General features: G+C 41.9%; 1 long non-coding RNA gene across 1 annotated transcript in view; it reads left to right on the top strand.

Moving 5' to 3' along the window:
• The window catches only part of LOC149864162 (uncharacterized), a 96,086-nt gene that overhangs the window by 53,536 nt on the left and 17,112 nt on the right, over positions 1-25,438 (top strand). The window contains exon 2 of the long non-coding RNA XR_016442764.1: positions 3,828-3,910. This is a non-coding gene — a long non-coding RNA (uncharacterized LOC149864162). The remainder of the gene's footprint in view (positions 1-3,827; positions 3,911-25,438) is intronic.

The following is a 25,438-nucleotide window of genomic DNA, read 5'->3' as shown; positions in this document are numbered from 1 at the left end:
AGGGAGATCTAAATATAATGCCTGTACATACCCAAAATCTCTACACTATAGAGTGAATTTCATCTGATAGTAGTCAAAAGTGTGAGATTAATTATTGCTTTGGAGCATGCTATATTTTTTCTCAGATTTTAATACTTCCTTGAAATACCAATTATTCTTCCTGCCTATATATTTACTACTTAACTGGTCCTTGATTTTAATGAAACCATACTTGTAAGTAAAGGTGTGTAACCTTGGTGGTGACCCAATAGTTGCCACTCCTGCCCGATATCAGGGATGGTGTGGTGAGAGTGGGGCAGGGCTTCCGGCTAGCACCAACTTACTTTCCAGCTAGCCCCTGCTCCCCACAGAGCAGCCCATGGTCCCAAGAAGGTCTAACACTTAACTAATTTAACTATTTACACTTTATTTACAAAACAAGAATAATAGGAAAGGTTATTTACAAGTGAACTTAAATGGCATAACCAGAATCACAAAACAAACCAGAATTCATTAGTCAACCCTTGATGCAAGAACCACAGGTAGTGGCAACTTTTAGCCACTGCTGAGGTGCTACCACAAGGAAGCAAGGTGGTCACTCCCTGCAGCTCCAACAGGCTTCCCAATAAGCGACAGACTGCAACAGGTTAAGCTCTTCTGGTCTGCAGCAATCAAATTGTATCAAACCCCAACCCCACAAAGAGGCTGAAGGGTGAACCTCTGTGGCAATGAAAAAGGCAAGCAACAAGTAACAGAGTAGGCTCCTGCAGCAATTAGCATGACCAAAACACAAAGCTTAGGGCTCCATCCAATGACCATCAGCTGCAGAATAAGAGACAGGACTGAGTCCCCTCTGGGGTAGTCAGTAGCAGAGGGTCAGCAGCACAGGCAGCTCCCAGGGGTCATTGCTCCAACCCCCTGCTCCAGATGATGGGTTGGGCACCCCACATGCCAATCCTGGTCCAAATGCTGGCCTGGACCCTGAGCTCTCAGGGACCCTCATCCTGGCGCTTTGCTGCTCCTCAGGATCCCAGTGCCTTGCCTGCTGCTGTCCCACTTCCCCAGGAAAGGCGAGGGGTTTCCTCAACTCACCAGCCCAGCTCCCTGCTCCGGATAAGGATGGCGCCTGCACTCCTAGCTGCTACCTCTTCTCTTCAGTGGGGTGGGGGGCCAACTGCCACCCCTAGCCTCCGGGACGTCCGGCACATCCAGCACACTGTGATGGGGCCTTCGGGCACCAGCTCTCTGGCCCAAACCCTGGCTGCAGCTCCCTCTCTGCTGCAGGGCTGGAGGCATGGCTGATTGCTGCTGCCTTCTTCTCCCAGGGCCTTCGAGGCTCTTCAGAGGGGTCTGTCTGCTCCCTCTGCTGCGTCACCTCACCCCAGCTCTTCTTAGACCTCCTGCGTCATTCCCCGGAGTCACTGTCACCAGCCCCCACACTGGTTCAGCTGTTGCTTTTATCCCCTCCGGCAGTCCCTCCCTGGCTTGCAAACTGGCCAACGAGCGCTCAGGGTGGTGGGCCCCCAACCCCGGCCATCCCCCTTACATTCAAATCAGGGGATTGAAAACACCTTCTTTCAATTGACTTCTCCTTCTCCACAGGGCAGGGCTCTCCTGCTCCACCCTTGTGGTTGCTCAGAGTTCACTGGCACTGTTTCTAGCCCAGGGTAAGTATCTCAAGCCAATCTAGTGAGTCCACATTGGCCATCTGTTACAGGTGTATATGTGTTTCAGTGTTTGCAGCACTGGTGTCTATAAGGATAGCTAACTCCAGACCCCCACAAACATAAATATTAATAATTAAAAATAATCATGACATATTTTCAAATGTTCCTTAAAAGCAAATATAGTTTTGTTAATTTGAAAACCATTTCAGCACTGGGGGAGAGTTAATTAGGGAGGTACCTGGACAGCTGCTCTAATGAAAACACCTCACCATTACATGCATTAAGCCCCCATGTTTTTAAAAAAGGATGTGGGAGGCTTTATCTAAACCTTATTCAATGAGGTTTGATAAAGCACCATGTGGCCATTTTGAAATGCATGGAGTTTATACACATGATAGAGAAGCCATGCTATAGCATTCTAATTAGAACATAGAGCGAATTCAGTTAATTGAGTCTGTTCTGATATGTTATAATTTGGACATGAAACTGCATGTATATAGGCAACAATACCCCTAAGAAAAAATATACTGACCCATCTCTCAAAGGTATAATAGCACATGCTGTATGCTCTATATTTCTCTACATTTAAAACAAATATCATTTTTAATGGAAAACAGATTGAAGGCCAGGACCTCATCTGAGGGACTTCATGGAGGACTACTTACTTTGATCCTCGCCTATTCCATTATCAAAAAATGTGCACAGAATCTGACATCATGGAATTAGTAGGATGTGTTATTTTCCCTTGGTGTGTTCCACACTCTAAACAATGAGTGATCAGGCAAAGCAGTTGTGGCCTGATTTCCAATCATAAATTCAGAAATGTATCTTATAAAGATTATGAAATCTGCCACTTTTATAGTGCAGAATATATTTCACATATATTTAAATTCTGACTGTATAACAGATCAACAAATTAAAAAAGGATTTCAATTATATTAAAAGAGCTTCAGAGTTTGTGCATGGTGTTGAACTAACAGCACTGGAAAATACAGTCTTCTACTCAGAGCTGGCCTCAGGGAAAATAGCACCCTGGGCAAACTTGTATTTTGGCACTTGTATTTTGGCACCCTCCCACCGGCACCCTTGCCAAGTCACCAGTGCTGTGTGTTTGGGGTGTGTGCAGGGGATTGGGGTGTGGGTGTGTGTACAGGGAGGGGTGGGGTGTGTGTGGGGGGTGTGCATGCATGAGGAACACACATGCCTCAGCAGCTGGGGGTGGTAGGGGATCCCATGGGCTACTGTGGGGGCAGCGTGTGTCCACTCACCTGAGATGCTGGCCTAGTGCGAGACAGCAGGACCAGGAAGAAGTGGAAACTCAGTAGTGTGGCAGGAAGGGCAGGTGAGCAGGCAGCAGGCAGGGCTACCCACATAGGAAGCCCAGCCCCAGTGGTATGCTGCTGCCACTCAGAGCTACCCTAAAGCTTGGCATTGGTGGTGGTGGCTGGGGGATGCTGCAGCTCAGTCTCCAGCCCCAGCAGGTCAGTGTTGGTAAAGCCCTTTGCACATAAGCTGGAGTCACCTAGCTGCACTCCTTTCTTGCTAGGCACCATGGCCTTGCCTTTGTTTTGGCCTTGGGCACCCTCTCCCCAGCCTGTCACCCTGCCTGGCAACTGCTGCCACCACCAGTGAAACTCTTCTGGGTGGTGAGCTCCTGACTGCTGCTGCTGCCTCTGCCACCCTCACTGTTCCTGGCCCCTGCCTGATCCTGGCTGCCTCAGATGTGGGAGGAGGGGGAAAGCAGCAGGCCCCAGGACAGTCCTGGGCACTTGGGGCACTCCAGATCATAAGTGGATCCTGGTGAGAGCTGCTTCATGTACAAGCAGGCTGGTGGTGGCAGGAGGTGGGGTTTAGGTCTGGGTGCAGCTGCAGAAGGCTGAGCTGAATGAGTGCTGGCAGCAACCACTTCTTGCTGCTGCTGCCCAGGGTGTTTTATGCTGCTGCCCCAGATAGCTGACTCCAAGCAGCTCCATGTGTGGCTGGAGGAGGGGTAGGCCACACTGCTCAACCCCCAGGATTAGCTGCTATCAGATTGCCGCAATGGCTTCATCTGGCACAAGCAGCAAGTAGGGTAGGACAGGGTGTGTGGGCACATGTGTGTGTGTGTGGTGGTTCCCTGACCACAGTGCTTTGGGTGGTTGCTCATGCTATGTACTACTAAGTCTGGTTCTGTTTCTGCAGAACCACAGAACTGATGTTATGTCAGCCATGAATGACCTTCTCTGTACCGGCACACCAAGCTCCATCATTACAGAGGTGTAAAGGTAGTTCATTCTTTTTTTTTCCCCCACCCTTTTGTTGTCCTGTGGGGCCAGGCCAAATCTCAGGATCTCAAAATTGTGCTGTTAGATGGGAGGGTGTGACACAATTGCACATCCACACACACACAAAAATCAATTAGGTGCATGCACACACTTTAGGCACGTATACGCACACTGCCAACTCAGGCACATGCACATCCAAAATTAGTGCACACCTATCACCAAATCAAGCACATACACACTATACATACCAAAAATTAAGCATAAATCAGTTGTCAATACTTGCACACCCAATACACATACACAAACACGCACTTTCATGGCTTTGTGTTAACCCTAGTGGGTGTTTGGGGAAACTTGGTGCTTGAGGTTACTGAAGGTCAAGTGGCCCCAGGGTTACTTGGGGTCACCTGGTGCTGGCGTGGAAGCAAGGGAAAAAGCCCTGTGGTAAGGAGGAGACAGCCAGGAAACAGAGAAGCAGAAAGTTGGGAGATTGGGTCAGGAAACAGGGAGACAGAAAGCTGGCAGATTGGAAACAGATAAGTGGTGGCGAGGAGGACACAGCCAGGAAACAGAGAGGCAGAAAGCTGGAAGACAGCTGGGAAATCAAGGAGGAGGGTCAGGAGGTCAATAAGATAAAAACCCAACTCAGGGTTTCAAAATAACAGGTTTATTAAACAGACAACACACTACACGGCCCCATGAAGTTATTGGTTCCTACACACACACACACAATGGTAGCAGGAGAGAAAAAGTCTTGGTAGAAGGATTGAAATCAAGGTGTGTAGGGACAGAGTCCAGGTCCTTTGCTTGTGGAAGGAAGGTGGGTGATAGCTACCTATCCTGGGCTGGGAGTTGATCCTCGATGGCCAGTCAGGGTCTTCTCCAGCAAGGTGTTGTCCAGAGGGGGTCACCGGCAGGGTCTCTAGGTAGATAGGTGGTGTGGCTTAGTGCTGGTCCAGAAGGTGAGGGTATCCCACTGGGTCTATCTTCACTACCCCTTTTTATAGGGGCAGACCTTCTATGACCCTAGTGGCAGGGGCAAGCCCAGGCAAGGGTCAGCCCTGGTGTACTGAGTATGTGCACTCTAGGCAAGGACGTGCAGTTCCAGGTGTCTGTGTTGAAATAGTGGGTTGGCTGATTTCTGTAGGGTCTTTGTCTTTCAAATTCCTTGGTGAGTCATGGAAGGGAATGGTCTGGTCATTGAGCTGGTGGTCTAGTCGTTTTGTTAATTATTCAGTAGAGGCCTGCTACCATTGTATCTCAAGCACCCTCATTCATCCCCATTCATTCAGGAACCTATGTACATGAGACTGGCTAGACATGAGTCATAGGTTACACCCAGGCAGAGGAGGACACAAGATGGAGGTTTGACATACAAAATAGAAACTTGACATACCTTGACATTACTTATGCTAATTTACACATGTAGGCCTAAATCATGTAGTGTCAATAGAAAAAACAGTAAAAATCAGTAAAACAGTATAAACATAATAATTATACAATATAAAACATTGGATCAAAGAAGAAGAGAGAAAAAAAAATTGCTACAAAAATGCTAATGCTTATCCTATGTCTTAACTTACTAATACTTATCTATAGGGAATACAGGGGGAGAGAAAAAATCAGAAATAGTTGGGGAAGGGAGGAAATGCATTTCAAAATTTAAAAAAAAAGAAAAACTAGGGGTTTTGCTACACTTTCTTGGTCACTGTACTGAGATAGCCAATAGGTTACTAAGCATTTGTGGTAATGAATACAGAGTGCAGACATATCTCCATTAAGAACTGAGGCCATAAATTAGCATGTATCCAAAGTTTCATGTGTTCAAAGAGTGGCTCAACCAATAACTAATACATATTTATGTCATTTTTGTGAAGTTGGACTGAGGCTTGCTTGTTATCATCTCACTCTGCAGATTGAGAAAATAAGGTATACTGATCTTCTCAAGCCAAAATCCTAAGTATTGTGCTTACTCCTTTGGACCATGGCATTTTTTTCAGTCAAGAAGAATCCAAACTAATTGACTGTCTAAAAATATCACATTCCTATTGTGCCAGCTACTAAAAGTAACATTCTTTACATACACAAAAAATCATTTTCTACAGAGATGTATGTTTCCTTAAAAAAACATAGTGCTTCCGTATACTTACGTATTTTTAATTCATTTTTACTAAACTAAGTGTTTGCACTTTTGGGGGGGTTTTTTATTTCCAAATATGTTAATAGAGATAAGTGCAGAATGTTCTCAACCTGATGATTTCAGTTTTTGCTTTTCTTAAATGTTAAGGAAGAATTATAGTATCAGCTGCATCAATCAGTTTTAATCCTTCTCATCTCATGGGAGCAATCCAGAGATGCAGATAAGGAGCTAGTGCAGGAAAGAGTCTGTTCCACATGGAGTATACACATATTTATTAAAAATAAATAAATCTCTGTTTAAAAATCTCAGAGACTTTTGTAAATGCCATCCTGGACTTAATCAACCTGAAAAGTGTTTGGGAGTCTAAAAGAGATAGAAAATCATTGTAAATTCTCCCTATTTGCGCATTGCAAGCAAAGAGGTACATGGAACATTTAGAAGAAAGCTATTTGAATGCTCAAACAGATTAGTGGTGTGGTTATTAATGAGGAAAGGGACATTTATAGAGATTAATTATTAGGGAACATTGCATTTTTATGAATACCTTACTTCTAAAAATTGTATAAAAGAAACACAAGGCTAACTCTTATGAACAGGGTTCTAGATATGTCCAGCTAACTCCTAGGAGCCATTAGTCCTTGCTCCAGACCTAGACCATATCATCACTGACCCAAATAACATGGATTATAACAGCTAAGGTTCATTCACCACACCTCTACTGTCACATATGCTATTTTCAGCTTTCAGTTCCCCTATTTTGTTTATATTGGACATATGGGACAATCCTTACATGAAAAAATGAAAGGACACTGATGCGTTATCAAATTGAAAAAACACACAGAAACTGGTGGCATTTCTGGATGTTCCTTTTTGGCGTCCAAGGGAGTGCTAGGGTGCATGTTTCCTATGGGACAAATAGCAGCAGCACATATTTGAGCCACTGCACGTGCACTCCAGTGCACAGCAAGGAGACCCGGACAGGCTAGGGGAGGCTGGGGTCCTGGGGGCCTCCCAAGGTGGTGGCAGCACTGAGCCAGACCTGGCCAATATGGCTCTGGCTGGCCAGGCTCCAGTTTCACTGTTGCCACATGTTCTGTGGCGCTTTTTTAAGCAGTGGTTGTTTTTGACACTAGGATCTCTGGGATCAACTGACTTTGAGGTGCTGCAAGCCGCATGTGTGCACTCATGGGGACATGCCCAGACAGGGTGTCCTTAAATAATGGAACTTTAAAGCTGACTCGAATGGAAAATTGGGGAACAAGAAATAGTCCACAGACCAGATAGTGGGTTAAGAACAGTTTAAACGGAGACTACAGATTCTTATCCCTTTACCTGGATTAGCTCCTGTGACCCCTTTTGTGCTATGGGATGATTTCCCTTTCCCAGCACTGCCCTCCATCCCCATTTTACCTTTCCTTCCTCCCTTCCCTCTCTTTTGTATTCAAATCCCTTTTTGAGAAAGTACTCTGTGCGTGCCTGTTCACATTTCGGGTTTACAAAAGCTTATCCATCCCTAAATTCGATAGTCTATAGGGTGCATTTCTACCCTGTGTTCTGCCTGACTTCAAACTAACACTGCTAACTACCTCTCTCTAATGCAGAAAAGGACAAGAAACAATAGTAATAAAGCTCTAAGGGAAACAATTTTAATGTTTGGTAAGGTTAAAAAAAGAATTTGAACCTTTTTAGTTGTTAGAAGATTATTTTCCAAGGAAATAGTCTATGCTGTTATCACCGCTTCCAGAATGTAAAACTCCACTTAGATTCAAGAGAAATTAACATTTAGAAATGCATTTCTCTATATCTACATCAGGATGAGGGGGACAGGGGAAAACAAAGATTTTTAAATACAAAAAGGTTTTCAGCTCAAAGATAACGACATAGGATTTTTAGGCACCTTCACAAATACTTGTATTTGCAACCTTTTAATCAGCTCCTCAAAATCAAACAGAACCAAACAAAACCAGAAGGATTGAGGGAAGAGTTTCTATTACGAATGCAGTCCATGATAATGCAGTCTTTAGTACAAATATAATAGTTATTTATTTCCAGACTTTAATTCAAGGCTCAATATGATGTTTTATCTGTTCAAATGGAGGAAGACTCCAGCCACTCTACTTCTTGTTTGGTTGTCTCCCATTTCACCTAAGATGGGTGGAATATGGATTTTCTCTTAGGAGAGTTAAGATCAGCCATGTTTTCTTCATTCATAAAAGAACAGCATAAACTCTGGTTTATGATCATTTCCCTGATCACCATTCACCTAATCCAAACCTAATACACCACTTAACTTTTTTTTAGATTAGAAGAACCATTTGTAAGACATACAAGTGGAGTGTTCACATTCAGAATGATCAGATTACCCACCCCTTTTCCCCATATGTGTACATTTTGATGCAGTTCCACAACATGCAGGAAGAGACTCCTACATAATTTTGACAGCTCCACAGATAATTTCCAAGTCTCAGACCCAATCTTTATTTCTCTGTTTCAGTGCTAAATAAATAACATACTTTTGGTTCTCAATCTTATGCAAGGCATGTTCACCCTTAGTGCATCTTTGAAAGACACAGTTCAATCATCCACTATTTTGTTTCCATTAGCCAGTAGCTGGACAGAATTTAAGGTCTGGTTCAAAGCCCACTGTAGTCCGACAAATACATATAGCATTATGTTTTGAAACGAGGTTGTAGATCACAAGAAAGATGCCAGATTTCTTGTCCAAGTGTTTTTCTTTACCCCAACTTTTGGTTCGGACTCTGAATATTAGGTTTATAGAGTGCTTTTAGGGTTATCCAGAGAAAGTAACCCAGACTCAGTGCTGGTGGCAGAGGGTAGGACACCTATTGAGGCTCTCTGGGATACCAGGGCTGTAATAACTCTGGTCCAGCCAAGTGATGAACCCTGAAAAGTTGGTTCACAACCTATTTGTAGGAGTCCAAGGACTGCTTAGTCCCATGATGAAGATGGCTGTTAAAAATATATATATCTTAAATGGGACACCAAGGAAGAGTTCAGAGGCTGGAATGATTGGGTTGGGGGAGGGTCCACTGGATAATTTTAGGATCTGATTTGAGGAAAATTCCTGGTGATTTAGTCCTTACCAGTAGCCAAAAAGAAAAAGGAGTTGGTGGCAATGATTCCTATGCTAGACAGTGACAGTCTTCTGTTTAGACTCCCTGCCCTAGCAACTGAATTAAAAACAGAACTCGTGAATGACTTTGCTCTTTAACTGTGAGAAGCAGCTTGCCACAGCAATGCTAACCCACTCTGGGAAGTTTTACTGAGAAAAAAGGTTCCTGTACCAGAAATGAGTCTCACTGGTGGAGTTTGGAATGTCAGGATCAGGATGCAAACTGGCCTGTAACTTTTGAAGCAACTTGCAGGTAGTGGCAAACCTATGGGGAAACATGGACTTTATGAGGGAAGAATGGAAGTGGAAAATCCCTTCAGAGGCAGAATTAACATTGAAATATATACTACTGTATAGAAAAGACACTCAATTTTGTATTTGAGCTGAAAACTGCTCCGCAGGGAGAAAGACTGTGCAAATGTATAGGTGATGTTTTGTCAGGAAATGGAAGACTTGACCCTCTCTCTGTCACTGGTCATACTTTTAAAGGAAGGACAGATAAATTTTATTGTAATTTTTCTGTTTCAACCGTGTTCGTGTTGCAATAGTGGTGTGTGCCGTAGTTTCCCCAACTAGCTACATATGGGAAAAAGTTTAATAGGGTCAGTACCGTTAGAAAACAAAGCTCCAGCAATGAAAGCTCTTGAATAATCTATGTTGATACTTCAGGTGGCACAGTGGAAGCAGTGGCAGGAGTGGGACATGCTCCTCATGCAGGCCTGAGGTGGGTGCCACGGCTGCCCTTGCCTGCAGGTCCACACTGAAACCAGTGCTGGGGGTGCTGAGCTGCTGCCCTCTGGGTGTGCGGCATGAACTGAGCTCACTCCGCCATGGCTCAGTCTGGCTACAAGCAGCAAATGGTTCCTGGCAGCCACAGCCTGCTGCATTGTGCACTCCTGACCTGGCCAGGCCACTGATTTCATCCACGCTGAAGCAGAGGCCCCTGGGCCTGGGCCCAGATGGCCCATGTGTTAATCAGCCTATGACTAGAAACCATACCTGGGCTGGATTCAGGGGTCTCTCAGGGAGACCAAAGAAAGCCAGGGAGGTCATTTGCAATCCCCCACCTCTTATCTCCCATCCGTACCCAGGGGTCTCCATCACAGATCTCACTGTATTAGGTACAATACGCAAGCAAGGTAAACGAAACTCAATACTTCCAAGAACATGCAAGTGGACTAGACACAGCAAATAAAAAATGGAAGAGGAATGTGCATGGAGAAGTAAAGTGACTAGCCACACAGGACCCTTCTTTCAAAGGAATCTACAGTTTTATAGACAATGTTTAATTGCTTGAATAGTCATGATAATTCTAGAAGTGGTGAATCTGGAGACTAAGAATTTGGGGAAGGTCAATCACGACTTATACCATCATCTGCATAAAATAAAGGTCAATTTTCACCAACCTGTCTTGTCCTGGGCCAGTTCCTTTAATCTGCTCAGGTTTTCAGCTTACAAAGATTTCATAGATTTCATAGACATTAGGGCTGGAAGGGACCTCAGAAGGTCATCGTGTCCAGCTCCCTGCCCAAAGGGCAGGAAGTCAGCTGGGGTCATAGGATCCCAGCAAGATAAGCATCCAATTTACTCTTGAAGGTGTTCAATGTAAGTGCTTGAACCACCTCTGATGGCAGGCTGTTCCAGACCTTGGGGGCTTGGACAGTAAAGAAATTCTTCCTTATGTTCAGCCTGAAACGGTCTTGCAGTAGTTTATAACCGTTTGACCTTGTCATCCTTTGGGGCGCTCTGGTGAACAAACGTTCCCCCAGAAACTGGTGGTCACCCCTGATAAACTTATAGGTGGCCATCAGATCACCCCTGAGCCTACGCTTTTCCAGGCTAAAGAGCCCTATGGCTCTCAGCCTGTCTTCATAAGGTCTGTTTTCCTGACATCTGATCATGCGTGTGGCTCTTCTCTGTACTCTCTCAAGCTTCTTCACATCCTTTTTGAATTGTGGAGCCCAAAACTGGACACAGTACTCCAGCTGTGGCCTCACCAAGGCCGAGTACATGGGGAGAATGATGTCCCGGGATTTGCTTGAGAAGCATCTATGGATGCAAGCCAGTGTTTTGATCGCTATAGAGAAAGCCTCAGACCTTTTTGTGCTATAGAGACACCTTGAGAAATGGGAGGGGGGCAGTGTGAGATGCTAAATAATTAGAGAAGGAAAGAAATTTAAAAAAAAATAGAGGGGTGCATCAGTCCCAAAGAACCTAAAATCAGGAACAAAAATAATAATATTAGCATGGAGAAAAAATCCAAAAAGAGATCAGAGCAATGTGGAAGCATAGGAAAAAAAAACATAATACTGAACGCCCCCCGTGTATAAAAATCTAAGGAAGTGTTATAGAAAGGAAGGAGAGAAGATATAAAAAAGAAACAATTCAGGTGAGAAACATGCATGAAATTCTGAAAATTGAAAATTATCAAATCACTGAAAGAGAAGGAAATATAACATTCAACCAATGAGAAGGAAAACTAAAGACAAGGTAAACTGGCAAAGGCAGTAGTAACAAAGAACAATGTTAGATTAATTTAACAAGGGGGTGTGGAGGGAATGTTAGTCGGGATGTATATACATCACTCCCAGGTTTGTTTTGAAAATCTATTCTAACTTCAGAACTACATGTTCTTTAAATGGTACTGAACATTTTTCTGTGCAGTTAGCTTTATCAGTATGTTCAATGTACTTCAACAGCTTTATCCAAAAAGGCTGCAGCAGCTGTTCAGTTTTCTGAAGCAAGAAATGGTAATAAAGCATTCATTTTGAAATTAAAAAAAAAACAACAAAAAACACTGGACCCTCTAAGTTCTGTGCATAGAGGTTGAATGAATACAGTCTGTTCATCTTTATCTCTAGAGATGGAGGTTATCCATTTCATTTTGAAACAGGTCTTTGATGCAGCTACTGAACAGAACTCCTGGAACTTTCCTTTTCCAGTACATCCCATATTGCTGTATGGATGTGTGTGGATTTGTGAGAGGGAGTATACCCAATACAGCTCTTAGTGCTGCCATTGTACAGTGATAGGTACTTCAGAAATATCCAGCACAGAAACAAGAGGGAAAGAGCTTAAAAATAACAAATTTTCTCTAAAAGAATCATACCAATGCCAGAAATGCAATACCACTCAATAAGTATCTGTGCTTGACAACACTACTTAAGGGAAGCAGTTGCATCCCCCAAAGCTGCTGAATCTCCAACAATCTTGTGAACAAATCACTAGCCCATTTACATCCTTTTCCATTAAGTGGAACTATTAGCGCATGTCTGCACCAACCATATGATCATAGAGATTTGAAGAGAGGTGGATCATGTAAAGCTAGGGACTGCCTAATTTCAAGTCTATTATATATATTATATATAAAATATATATATAAGATTTTTTTCAAACATGTTTTTTCTCCTACTGATTGAAAACAGCAGCTGTTATTTTTCATGCACTTGCCAGGGAAAGAAAGAAAAATCACTTCAGGGCTGTGAACAAACCTGGCAAAATTCAGTTGGAGAATTACAAGATTTTCACAGTTCTAAGTGGTTCAAAATGACTGAAAATGGAAACATTCATGCAACCTTAACTGTAGGCACCATACCATGTTCTGTCTACCGTAAAAATTTATAACAAAACTTACTTTCACTGTCTTAGTCTTAAAGTAAATTTGTGAAATTCTCTTCATACTCTACTTCATTCAAAATGCTGTTCTTACTTCTATGGAAGAAAGATAAGGTTTTTATTTCATAGATTTCATAGACATTAGGGCTGGAAGGGACCTTGGAAGATCATCAAGTCCAGCTCCCCGCCCAAAGGGCAGGAAGTCAGCTGGGGTCACAGGATCCCAGCAAGACAAGCATCCAATTTGCTCTTGAAGGTGTTCAATGTAGGTGCTTGAACCACCTCCGATGGCAGGCTGTTCCAGACCTTGGGGGCTCGGACAGTAAAGAAATTCTTCCTTTTGTCCAGCCTGAAACGGTTTCACAGTAGTTTATGACCATTCAAGCTCGTCATCCCTTGGGGCGCTCTAGTGAACAAATGTTCCCCCAGATACTGGTGGTCACCCCGATAAACTTATAGGTGGCCATCAGATCACCCCTGAGCCTGCGCTTTTCCAGGCTAAAGAGCCCCATGGCTCTCAGCCTGTCGTCGTAAGGTCTGTTTTCCTGACCTCTGATCATGTGTGTGGCTCTTCTCTGGACTCTCTCAAGCTTCTCCACATCCTTTTTAAATTGTGGAGCCCAAAACTGGACGCAGTACTCCAGCTGCGGCCTCACCAAGGCTGAGTACAAGGAGAGAATGATGTCCCAGGATTTGCTTGAGAAGCATCTATGGATGCAAGCCAGCATTTTAGTTGCTTTACTAAATATTTTAAATATATTGTATAGGCTTGTGACGATTGATAGAGTTAGTTTCTGTATGGAACGAGCTCTACAGTTCCATATACAGTTAGGACCATATAGAACTGGGTTCTATATGAAACTGGGTAAATTTTATTGCAAATAGTAATGAGGCTAAAAGCAAAAAGCACTGACTAAAACAAAAAAAGGATGGGGAAACTAAAGTTCATAAACTGAGGTCCAATAGGGTACATAGATTTTCCTGAGAAACATATGGGGAAAATGATTTGAAGTTCTTAAGGACATAGTTTGACCTTTGAGTTTAAATAACGCCAAAACAAAATACTCTTTTTTGGGGTAAAATGAAACATTCCATTTCTCCCAAATGAAACAAAGCAAATTTGAGGTTGACCACCAACATTTTTTTGTTTTGTCTTTGTTTTGGCAAGAATAATATAATTTTGTTTCCAGTAAGACAGCAAACCAAAAAAAGTAATAAAATAAGCAATGATAGCTCAGCATAAGATGAATCACAAATCTAATAATCAATTGCTTTCATTAGTACAAATACTTTAATTTTATTTTAAAATGAAAAAAATGACATGCTTTGAACAGCAGTTATTCAGTTAAATCAACAGAACCTTTATTCCTCTTAGAGCCATTCTGGCATATAAATATGCATATTGAATAACACAGATATCAGTCAAACAGCTCCACTTTTATACTGCATAATGCATCAAAACTACACAAATCACAGTGAACAGGAGTATTTCATATTGAGCCCTTATTCTTCAAAAGTCAGTTAAATTGGTAACATGCGCCTTTAAAATCATTTATAATTAGATTGAAAGGAATGACCTAAAAATCGTTGGGAATAAATGAAACATTTTAAGTATTGGGGAGGCAGCTTTGATCTGTTCCATTGCTGACCTAATGATTTGAGTTAGATTACCATCCTCTGGGATCCCAAACTGCTTTGTGGCCCTCCTACCCATCTCTTGAACATCTCAAAATGTTGGTGGTCAATCTCAAATTTGCTTTGTTTCATTTGGGAGAAACAGAATGTTTCATTTTACCCCAAATGAATACACTAGCACTTGCCCTGCACTTAGCTGCTACAGAAAAACACCAAGCAGGCCTTAAACCCAGGGTCTCAGCACTGAACAGACAAAGCTCCTTTCCCCAGCCTCACCTCCAGCCACCAGCCAGCCACAGGCCCTTGCATGAGCCCCTGGACCTGGGCACCTGAGTCCCTGGGCCATGTGCTAGCAGCCCCAACATCCCATCATGAAGTACTGTACAACATACATGCAGACCCCAACACAATCCAGGATAACCCCTGTGTTAAGGCCCAGATCCACAGACCCTAACTCTGGTATGTTCACACCACATCTCAGAGACCATAGACAGGCATATTGCCACCTGGACCCCAACATAGACACTTCCCCACTCCCAAGCAGGAGCCAGTGCAGGTGGCTTACCTCTTGTGGGTCAGGTTGGCAGGAGGCAAAACATCAGCACTAAGCCTGCACAGACAAGACCCTGTGATGTCCAAGTCTTGGCCATTGTTAACAGGTACCCAGGCATGTGCACCTGCCATGCTTCAAGGACTTTTTGGCCCACATGTTCCTGGAGTACTAGGGCTGGGGACAGTGTGTAGAGCACTGAGGACCAAGCAGGCAGATACCCTTAGAAACTTAAGAAGCAGGTAAGGCATAACAAGCTCTCTTAAGTGTTGCAGGTAGAGGACATTGGAAATTTCTACGCTGGGGAATAAGGCATTGCCAGAATCATGGGGGTATCTGCTGAAAGCCCCTGGAAAGCTTGAGGTCATAGGGTGGTCTGGCTAATGGAGCCCCAGTTATTCTTGAGCATGGCCCACACCAGCTGGAGTGATAGGGTTAGTCACAGGCCAGGTCCCACACCTATGTGCATCTACCGCTACTTCCATCCTTCCTCCTTCCTGCAGCCAGACCCTCACCCACTGCATACACCAGAACCCAACAGTTACTATTGTGGACCATAGAAGAAACTGTCCTGTGCTCCTCCAGTACCCAACCCTGGTCGCACAACTGGAGCCACAGGGAGATGAAGGAACTGGTCACCATCTGGGGTGAGTGGGAGGCCCAAGACCAGCTCTGCAAAGGGCACTGCAACAGGAATATGGTCAAGCATATTGCCTAACAAATGCAAGTGCAAGTCCATGACAGGGACTGAGTGTAGTGCTGGTCCAAGATGAAATGAATGAAGATCCAATACAAGTATATGCCTGATGCCAATAAACAATCCAGGAGTAGGAGGCACAGTGTGCCCTTCGAAGAAGAGCCGTCCCACTTCCTCACCACTGACAGGGCCACTGCCACCCTGCACATGTACTGCACCACATGTTGCTTCCACACAGCAATGGTGCCTGCCCAGAAGCCTCCCCACCAGACTCCAGGCCAGGACTTTTGACCGATTGGCTGGGACCAGCATGCAGAATCTGGGAGGGTCCAGACCAAACAAGGATGTATGGTCAGCCTACCTTTTGGAGTTGTGTTTTCTATTCATCAACACAATAGAAACAAAATGGCAGTTTCATGGCTTCATTAACACAAGTTTGGGCATATAGCACAATACAGTATAGATTTTGTGACTTGAAAATGGCATCGGGCTTGTCCTCTTTTTATTTTAGTTATAAGGGCTAATTTAATCTTTGTGCATATTGCATTGTTAACACAGGATTGACTGACTGAGCCATGTTTCATTACACTTTAATTGGTTATTTGTGATGTAATTCTATTCATTACCACCTATTGAGCAATAGTTTGTGGCCCACAGCCAAGCTCAGAGGTAACGGAGACACAGGTGGTAGGGAGTCATCCATTCTAACAATGGCTAGGAGATGACATGGATGTCAGGTTTTTACTCCACTGCTGAGGTTTTTTTTTCCTGAAATCTTTGTAAAAAAAATAATTAAGAATACTTTTAACCCTGGCTGACTTTGTATATCATTTGATTAATGATCACCCAACTGTTATGTATGGTTCTTGGTCTGAAGTGAAAAGATGCACAATCACTGCAATATTTGAAATGCTATCAGATTTTCTTTTTTTAGTACAGAGGAGTAATTAGAGTAATTACAACTAGTATGAAAATTTAATTTCAAACAAGCACGTTGTCTTTACTGATGGTCTGAGAGGGTGAAATTTCATTACTGAGAGCCAAACAGAGGGCAGCATTTACTACTGTTCAGTTTTTCTTTTAAAATCTTGATTTTGCAGTTTCTTCACATGTGGGATCCCTATTGATTTCAATACAAGTTTTATTCACAAAGCAGCTTCAGAACAGACCCTGAAGGAATATGCTAGATTCCAATTTAGATATTTGCAATTTTTCCCCCACTGACATTGCCTTGATGCTGCATGGAAAAAAAGAAGAAGAAAAAAAGAAAAAAAAGAGAGAAACCTTGGAGGGGATCCCTGTCATGAACATGATGTCCATTGCATTCATACACTTACCTTGAAAAGCTGCCCTGCAACTAATAGTATTGTGCATCAGCCCATTCAAACAATATTGATTTCAGGAGTAGCATCATATTATTTAAAATTATCTACCAATTATGATTCCTTTGGAGAAGCACAAGTGAACCAAACATATGTGCTGTTGGGCACTTCAAAGACCAAGATATGGAGCCTATTTTAAATATGATGTATTCAGGAAATTTAGTTACATATAAAAATACATGGCATAAAGGATGGAATATATAATTGTATTTTACAATTCTAAAAGAATTAAGAGAGTAAAATAAAACATGCATACTATAATATATTACTATACGAAGTGTATTAATATTGGCTTTATACAGCATTTAAAACACATAGTACAATCATGTTTTTATATATATCATAAATATTTTATCACCTGCAAATTGTTCTTAAGTTAGTAGTAAGATGGAACAAAACTCCTACATGTTTATGCCTGCTCTTGTTTCATTAATGAGAATAGTGCAATAAGCTTCTACTTTTCCTCCAAGAAATTTTCTTTCTTTCACTGAGTGGGGAAGGAGGGGGAGGCAAATGATGCACAATCCTTCAAGGATCCCTGTGTAAATGGCATGCTAAAATATTCAGACATTAAGAAATTAATCCACATCTAAGCATATTTGTAGAGAAAAATACTTAGCCATGTCAGTCAGAAGCCAGGCAGGAAGTGGCACCTTGGAGCTCAGAGAGGCATGAGCTTTTGTAAGTGACAACCTATTTGGTCAGTTACTATGGGCATGTTCAGACAAATGTGCACCTGTGTTTCCCAGGGAACAGATAGCAGTGCCACATAGTTGTGCTGCTGCTATTTGTCCTCAGAGGATGCATATACATATGTGCCTGGCACATGGCAAGTTGCCCCGGGTTGGGTAGTGGTGGATGGGGACAGCACCTAGGCTAGTCCCAACAGCCTTACCTGGGATCCTGGGGAGCCTCCCAAGGCTCCAGCAGTGGCAATCTGGCACACAGAGCCTAGACAGCAGCTGGAGTATGGCTCCAGCTAGCCAGGCTCTGGTTTTGGGATGTGCACGCTGTCACCACATGCACCACCCCACTTCTTTCAGGTGTGTGTTTTGTGACACCAGGATCTCCCAGTGTCATAACCTCCCCCACAACACACATACTGCAAATTAGCAGTGCAGCAAATGCCTGCACGTGTAGCCCATACAGTTTCCAATGCTGCAAATGGGTCTGCGGAGCTGCAAACCGCACATGCATGCTCATCTGGGCATGCCCTATGAACACAATTGGAGGTTGTTTTGATAGATACCAAGCGCATTACTGAAGCCACTAAAGGTTGTAAATATTTATCTGTTATAATAAGTTGGCTACTTTGTTTGAAAGCCAGATTTGAAAAGTCTGGTGTGAATTTTTAATGGATAATTCTACAAAAATACTTCCTACTAGAAAATAGGATATTTTCTTTTTTCTTTTTTTGGTTGTTGTTGGGTTTTGTGTTTGTTTTTCTTTTTTGCTTGTTTTAATTTCTTTATTCAAACAACCAGAATTTTCAGTGTCATAGTACCCTCAAAACAACATTCATTTTGATAAATAATATTGCTCAGATAATATTTCCGTTAAATAAAAGTTATTTCTGTTAAGTGTTATCTATTTCTAGAATATTATTAATTCTTGAACTGTAAGAATGTATGCAGGAAAACTAATTAAATCACTATGCAGGAAAAAGTTTGAACACAAAAGAAAAAGCATTTAAGTCTTAGGATTCATTAATGTTTTCTGAGTTTTTGGAGGGAAAAAAGATTACTTTCATATTAAAATGTTTTTAATGAAATTTTTGTTTAAACGTGTTTTTCCTTTCTGTTGTCAGAAACATTTATGTTATCTGTAGATGCTGGCTTCAAAAACTATGATTTGTCCTGGATCTATCTGTCTTCCTTTTCATTTTATATTTGTCACTTCAGTTTTCCTTCTCTGACTTCATAAAATTTTTATCTTTAGTAAATTTTTAAAAAAATGTGATATTGTTCCAATCAAGGTAATCACAGGGTACTTAAAACGACTGATAGTGTAGTTAAAAATTAACTGAAAACCCTGCATACATAGATGTGAAGCATGTGAGGTCCCCACTGCAGAAAATAAACACTGATAGAAATAACATATTGTTTTAACAAATAAATAATGTATGGTATTTCCCTATGGAACGGGTGTTTCTGCCCTTCACTTAATTATATGCATTTGGATAGCACTGGGCATGCTACATGAGGTGCTGACTGCACAGTATCCAAATACTACTGTGCAGTAGCATATTGCAGTACTAACAGTAATAATATGCTACTGTGCAGAATTGTTAGGCTACTGCACAGTAGCATCACTTTAAAGGTATTTGCCAGAGCTACTGCACAGTAACTCTGGTTACTGTGCATTTATTTAACACTAAATAATTGTGCAGTAATGAGTGCACAGTAGCACCTTGTGTAGATGTGTCCATGAATACATAACAGTGGGTGCATCTACACATGCAAATAACACAGGATCAGTTGACTCTACTGCCTCTCCTAGAAGCAGCCACCTCCTGCTCCCTGCAGCCCTGTAAAAGGATCCTGCAGCAGCCAGAGAGAGCTCTAGGCTCCCCTGGGTGCTTGCCCAGCTAGGAGGAAGCACAGGGTCGGGAACCAGCTGTTTCCTGGCAGGGCCTGGAATATTGCTCCCTACCCCTGGGAGCTGTCTGCTGCTTGGGCAGGCTTCACCACAAAAGCATGGGCAGGAACAATGTCCTCCTGCCCCAGCAGCAGGGAGCTCCCAGCGCCTTTTCCATGATTGCAGGGCCGAGGCTGGGAGCATCTTATCTCTCAGTGCCAGCTCCATAGTCACAGGGCCTGTGCTAAGAGATCCTTTTCTCCCAGCACCAGCTCTGTGGCTGCGGGTCCCAGGCTGCAAGTTCACTCAGCCCAGACCCTGTGATGCAAATTGGGGGCTGGGAGCTGGGCCCCATAGCTGCAGAGCTAGGTCTCGGAGATAAGAACCTCCCAGCACCATCCCCACAACCACAGACCCAGCACTAGGAGATAAGACTCTCCTAGCCCCCATACCTCAATCGCAATGGCACACCAAGTACTAGGAGATAAGAGCCTGCCCCAGTAGCAGACAGCTCCTGGGGGAAGGGACCAATCTCCCACTTTCTCCTGTCCGGCTGACCAGGACCACATTTGCTCCTGGTTGACCATCTACATGTGTGCTACTGTGCAGTAAGTAATTGAGAATAAATTTGCTACTTGTATTTACAGGTAGTAAAAGTATTCATGATTAGAGCCAATTACTAAGCAGCAAGCACCTGCACGTGTAAATGGTGATGCTTATTGTGCAATAATGAGCTCTACTCTCAAGTAAAGCATCTTATGTGCCCACACCAGCAAGTATTGTCGAGGCTTCTTTTAATTTTTGTTTGATTTACTGTTGTTTCCATCCAAGGTGAACTATTTAAAAACTAAATATCTCACTAGGTGCATCTATGTGAGACGCTATGGCACAGTAGCATTGAGTTACTACACCGTAGCTTGGTTCTATGGTGCAGTAGCATTGCCAGGCACTAACGATGCAGCAATGATACTGTGCAGTAGTAATGAGGTACTGCACAGTAGCACTGGGAAAAAAATATGCGGTGACAGTACTGCGCAGTAACACTAGTTACTGAGCAGTTGTTTAGTACTTGCTTATGCAAGTACTAAATGACTGTTCAGTAACAAGCGCACAGCCCATCACTCATGTAGGCATGGCCAGTGTAATACCGCCCTCCTGACCTTATGAGAAGGGGGACAATAATCCACTTGAGTAATGATAAAGAAAAGGACTCATGTCAAATTCTACCATATAAACTGGCTTCATCATCAGAATTCTGTAATAAAATAGTGCTCTCTAGAAAACCAAAGCAGAGTTATGTGGAAGCCTCTCCCCTCTACACACATGACATGCCTTTGCTTGCATCTAAAAGACTACCCACATCTATAGATGGGTACGTAAACAGAGCCGGACTGATTTTCAGATACAATTAGGATCTCAACGTCCCATTGACTTAAGTAACCAGAAAACAGGCCTGTTTGGGCACCTAATCATAGCATTAGATTCTGCTGTAATTTCACTGTTTTAAATTTTTGGCCCCACCTTTTAATGCCATGAACTAAGTTTTAAAGATTATTTTGGGCTGTGGAATTATATATAGTATCAAAACATAAAACAAAAGCAAACAAAAAAAACCTTTAAAATTTAAAATTTTTGTTTTTAAAAGTGCAAACTCTTTTACAGTCATTCTGTAGTAGGCTAAGTTGATGTGGTTTCTTTATTAAATTAAATGTTCCTGTTAAAAATATTTGGAATGCTTATTGGAGCCACATGAGTCCATACATAAAAAAGTGACTGAATTATTATTAAAGAGATCAGCATCCTATTAGTATTCACTAGACATATGCATGTTAAGAGACTTTTTGAAAAGAGCTTATATTCCAAATTGAAAAAAAAGGACAATAGGAAATAAGAAAGGTGAGGTAATTTGCACCAAGTATAAATAGCAGTCCAGTGTCCTATCCACTGGACCTTGACATACAATTACAAATGTAACTCCGGTATCTGATCCAATACCAGTGAACTCAGTGGTTCATTAACTTCAAAACAGTACTGAACCAAGACTACTGCATGATTCATATGAACTTATTCTGTTTTTATTGTGTTGAATTTCCTGCCTATTATGTGTTCATAGACTTTTATTTGCGTTTGTCTTGGAGGCCAATGATTTGTATCATACTGCATACTGTCATAACCCTGATTGTATGGAGAACAGATTAACAATAAACTTTCAAAATATTTTAATAAAGAATTATTCATGCTAAAATTGATTAACATTCATGCTGAAATTTGTTCCAGATTTATTCAAATTATAGCTACAAGATGGTCATCACTATCTGCAGGAAACATGAGTGCCACAAATAGTATAACAATTCCACAGGCAAAACAAGATAAGGAAATGTAGCATATGTGAGAGTAATTAGCTCAAACAGTCCCTTAACTAAACAAAATCCTTTATTTCTTAGGGCCCACTTACCCCTTAGGAACCAGTATAAACTCCTTTCAGAACTCAGACTTTAACATGGTCCACACAGGGTTCACTCACAGTCCTTGAAGGATTAATTCACATACTACAAGAAGGTGCCTTTGGCTGTCTGCTGCTTTCGTCTCCCACTGCAATTCTCCTTCTCTTCTTTGGGGTGAGTTCCTTATTGTAGTACTGCTGCCTCCAACTTTACGACCCTGGGTCTCTTCCCAGACCCACAGGGCACATCCAGGATGTTTGATTCCCTGGGGACAGGTAGTAGCAGCATGCCTTGCACTGCCACTGCTTATCCCTGGGGAATGCCCATGCTTTGGCACATGGCAAGTTGCCTCAGGTGGGGTAGAGGTTGTGTTGAATACTGTGCTGGCCCCAGAAGACTTAGCTGGGGCTCTGGGAGCCTCCTGGGGCTGCAGCCTTGGCGGTTTTGCTTTGTGGAGCCTGGCCAGCAGCCGCAGCATGGCTCCGCTTTTCAACAGCACGCACAGGCTGAGTGCGCATCGCACCATTTTTTTCTGAATTTTTTTTTACCCCTGGATATTCAGGGCTTAAAAAAAAACCAGGGACAAAAATCTTGGCGAAGCGCACACTCAGGCAGCACATCCTTGCAGTGCGGAGAATGCCAGACCGTGCGGTGTGTGGTGCTGCGAACATGTTTGCAGTGCCACATACCACACAACTGCATTTGTCTGGAGGTGCCCAAAGAGTCTCTGTCCTGATATTGCATCCACTAGTCAACCAACTCCCTTCCTTTTACTACTTTGTTATCTTACTGAATTCCAGTTCTCCCAGCTCTTCTATCTCAGCCTCTCTGACTCATTTCTCTGGGAGCCTTTTTACTTCCTTTGGCCAGACCCTTATCTTTTACAGCTGGCTCAGTCCTCTGAGCAGGCCTGTCATTAACCTCACTGCCTGCAGCTGGCTGTAGTTCTGGCAAGCCTGCAGATTCCTCCAGCCTGGTGTCTCATGTCTGGTGCAAGCTTTTGCCAGCCAGCTCACTAGACAGAATGCGCATACAAGTCCAATATTAGTAATCTATCATATCATAGCAGCAATGATAGGATACTTTTGTGACACATAACATCTGTGCAAAATATGTCCTCCTCCTCCCTTCATTTTCTTATTAGTTTTGAAAACAATGTTTTTCTTCATATTTTTACACAGTTACTGCTGAGCTCTTCAGATACAAATGATGGTTTTTTTTTCTGACAGATGGACCAGAGCCTTGCCTTTTTAAGAATATAAGCTGTTGACTAAGGCAACCAAGATGTTGTTCATCATATTTACCATCTCAAAAAAGTTACTGCAATTTTTGATTTACTAACATGTAACCAGATCCTGCTTCCATTTAAGTCAGTGGAAATTGGGAGCTGTCTTCAAGCAGAATCTGATTCACATTGGAACCAATTTCTCATGGGGAAAAAGAAAAGAAAAGCAACTTACCGGATTGATAAGTAAAAAATTCTAATATGTAGAAAGTTGCTGTATATTAAAATTAAACTTTGATGCTTTGCTGAATTGGGACCTAAAGGTCACTCTCTGTCCCTTATCTACATGGTTGTTCCAAACCATTTGCAGCATATGCTGTATGTAGTTTGGGATAATAGTGTATTAGGAGCATCTGAATAATTTTTGAGAACAGCCATCAGCCTTAATTATGAAATGCCTTACCTATATGTCTATCTTATCACTTGAACATTGTTTAGTTTTCTATTTCCCTTTTTATACAATTTCAAAAATACAAAACCAATTATGTCTGTCACAATAATAAATTATGTATATAAATCTGGAATGAATTCATGAAAACTAATATGGTCTGTTGTGATAAAGTATACTAGATATGGGGCTTTATGCTTATGTTTTTTGTTAACTAAACAACTCAGCAATTTAGTATTTTTGTCTGTCATTGAAAATGGGCTGTTATGGCAAACTGAAAAATATGCAAGTAAAAATACTGGTGGACATAATGCAAATTGGGTAAATTTGTCCTGAAAACTTTGCTAATCATCTACCACTGTTCCAGCATTTTAAAGTCCAAAAAGATTCCATATATTGATCTTGATTAAAAACTTGATAGCACTGCAAAGACTTTTTAGGAGTGGAAAAAATATATTCTTAGAGGTATATGTGGAACTAGCACTGATATAAGCACTTCCTTCCACAGAACTCTATTAGGAAATAAACAAGGTGAAAGCAGCTATTTTTTTGGTGGGGGGAAATATATATATGACATGTTTCATATTATTTTTATATATATATATATATATAATAAAATGAATTATACATATATAATTAATATTAAACATTATACACATCAATGAATACATTTGATTTGGATATTTTTAATATATATAAATATATAAATATACACACACATTTTTTGTTTAACCAATATATATATATAAATAAAAGCCCCAGTGAAAAGTGATCTATTTTTTCCAGGGGCAGGGGGGAAAAGGGGTGGGAAGAGAAAAAACTAAAGAAAGAACAAAAGAAAGAACGAAAGAAAGAAAGAAGCTTTCCCCAAAATTTTAGTTTCCAAAACTATGTCAATGATTACATTTCATTTTGGTAATTTTTTTTTAAACTAGTTTTAACATAAACAGAAATGTTTATCAATAAACATTCATTTTCTAGCTTTTATTAAAAAATAGAAAAAGAGGAGCAGATGACTTGTTCTACACAGAGAAGGATGAGGGAGAGACTGCTAGAGACAAGATGCATATGGAAGACTTACTATTCTTCAAATACCTTCTGCCCTGCTCCTTCTCAGGGTCCTACTGAAAGAGGAAACACAATGAAAAAGTGTTCAAAAGATGAAAGTATGGAAACTGTTCCCTTCCTCTTACTCCTTGAAACCACTGGACTTAAGGTCCGAGCATCTTAGGAAAAATTAAGCCAAGGAAAAAACCAAGCAAACCCAAAAGAATCACTTGACCATAACTAACTGGATTGAAGGGCCAAAAACCTCATTTTGGGGAGATACCTGCACCCTGCCCCCAATATTTGACACCAACAGTCAAGTTCCCTAGCCACCCAAAGGTAGCAATTAAAGAAACACAGCCAACCCACATGAGTATCAGGAAAAGACTTCCAGGGCACATTACACAGTTCATCCTAACTAGCTACCACTATACTATTCTGAAGCTACCCAAATCCAGCTACAATGAAGTTCAACCCACAACGTGTTTTTCCCTCTACCAGATCACTTCTCCCACCTTACTCATTCTGAAGGTATAATTAACTTGCTTTTTGAAATAGGTACAATAGTTCATTCTGTATTTCAGTTTACATGGGTTTAGCATTCTGGAATATTTTCTGTTCTCAACTAGAAGTTG

The sequence above is a fragment of the Crocodylus siamensis genome, chromosome 5 (genome assembly GCF_052110815.1).
Source record: "Crocodylus siamensis isolate JL-2025a chromosome 5, ASM5211081v1, whole genome shotgun sequence".
Taxonomy (NCBI): domain Eukaryota; kingdom Metazoa; phylum Chordata; order Crocodylia; family Crocodylidae; genus Crocodylus; species Crocodylus siamensis.
The sequence above is the reverse complement of the archived record's forward strand: the minus strand, read 5'-3'. Positions and strand labels throughout refer to the sequence as shown.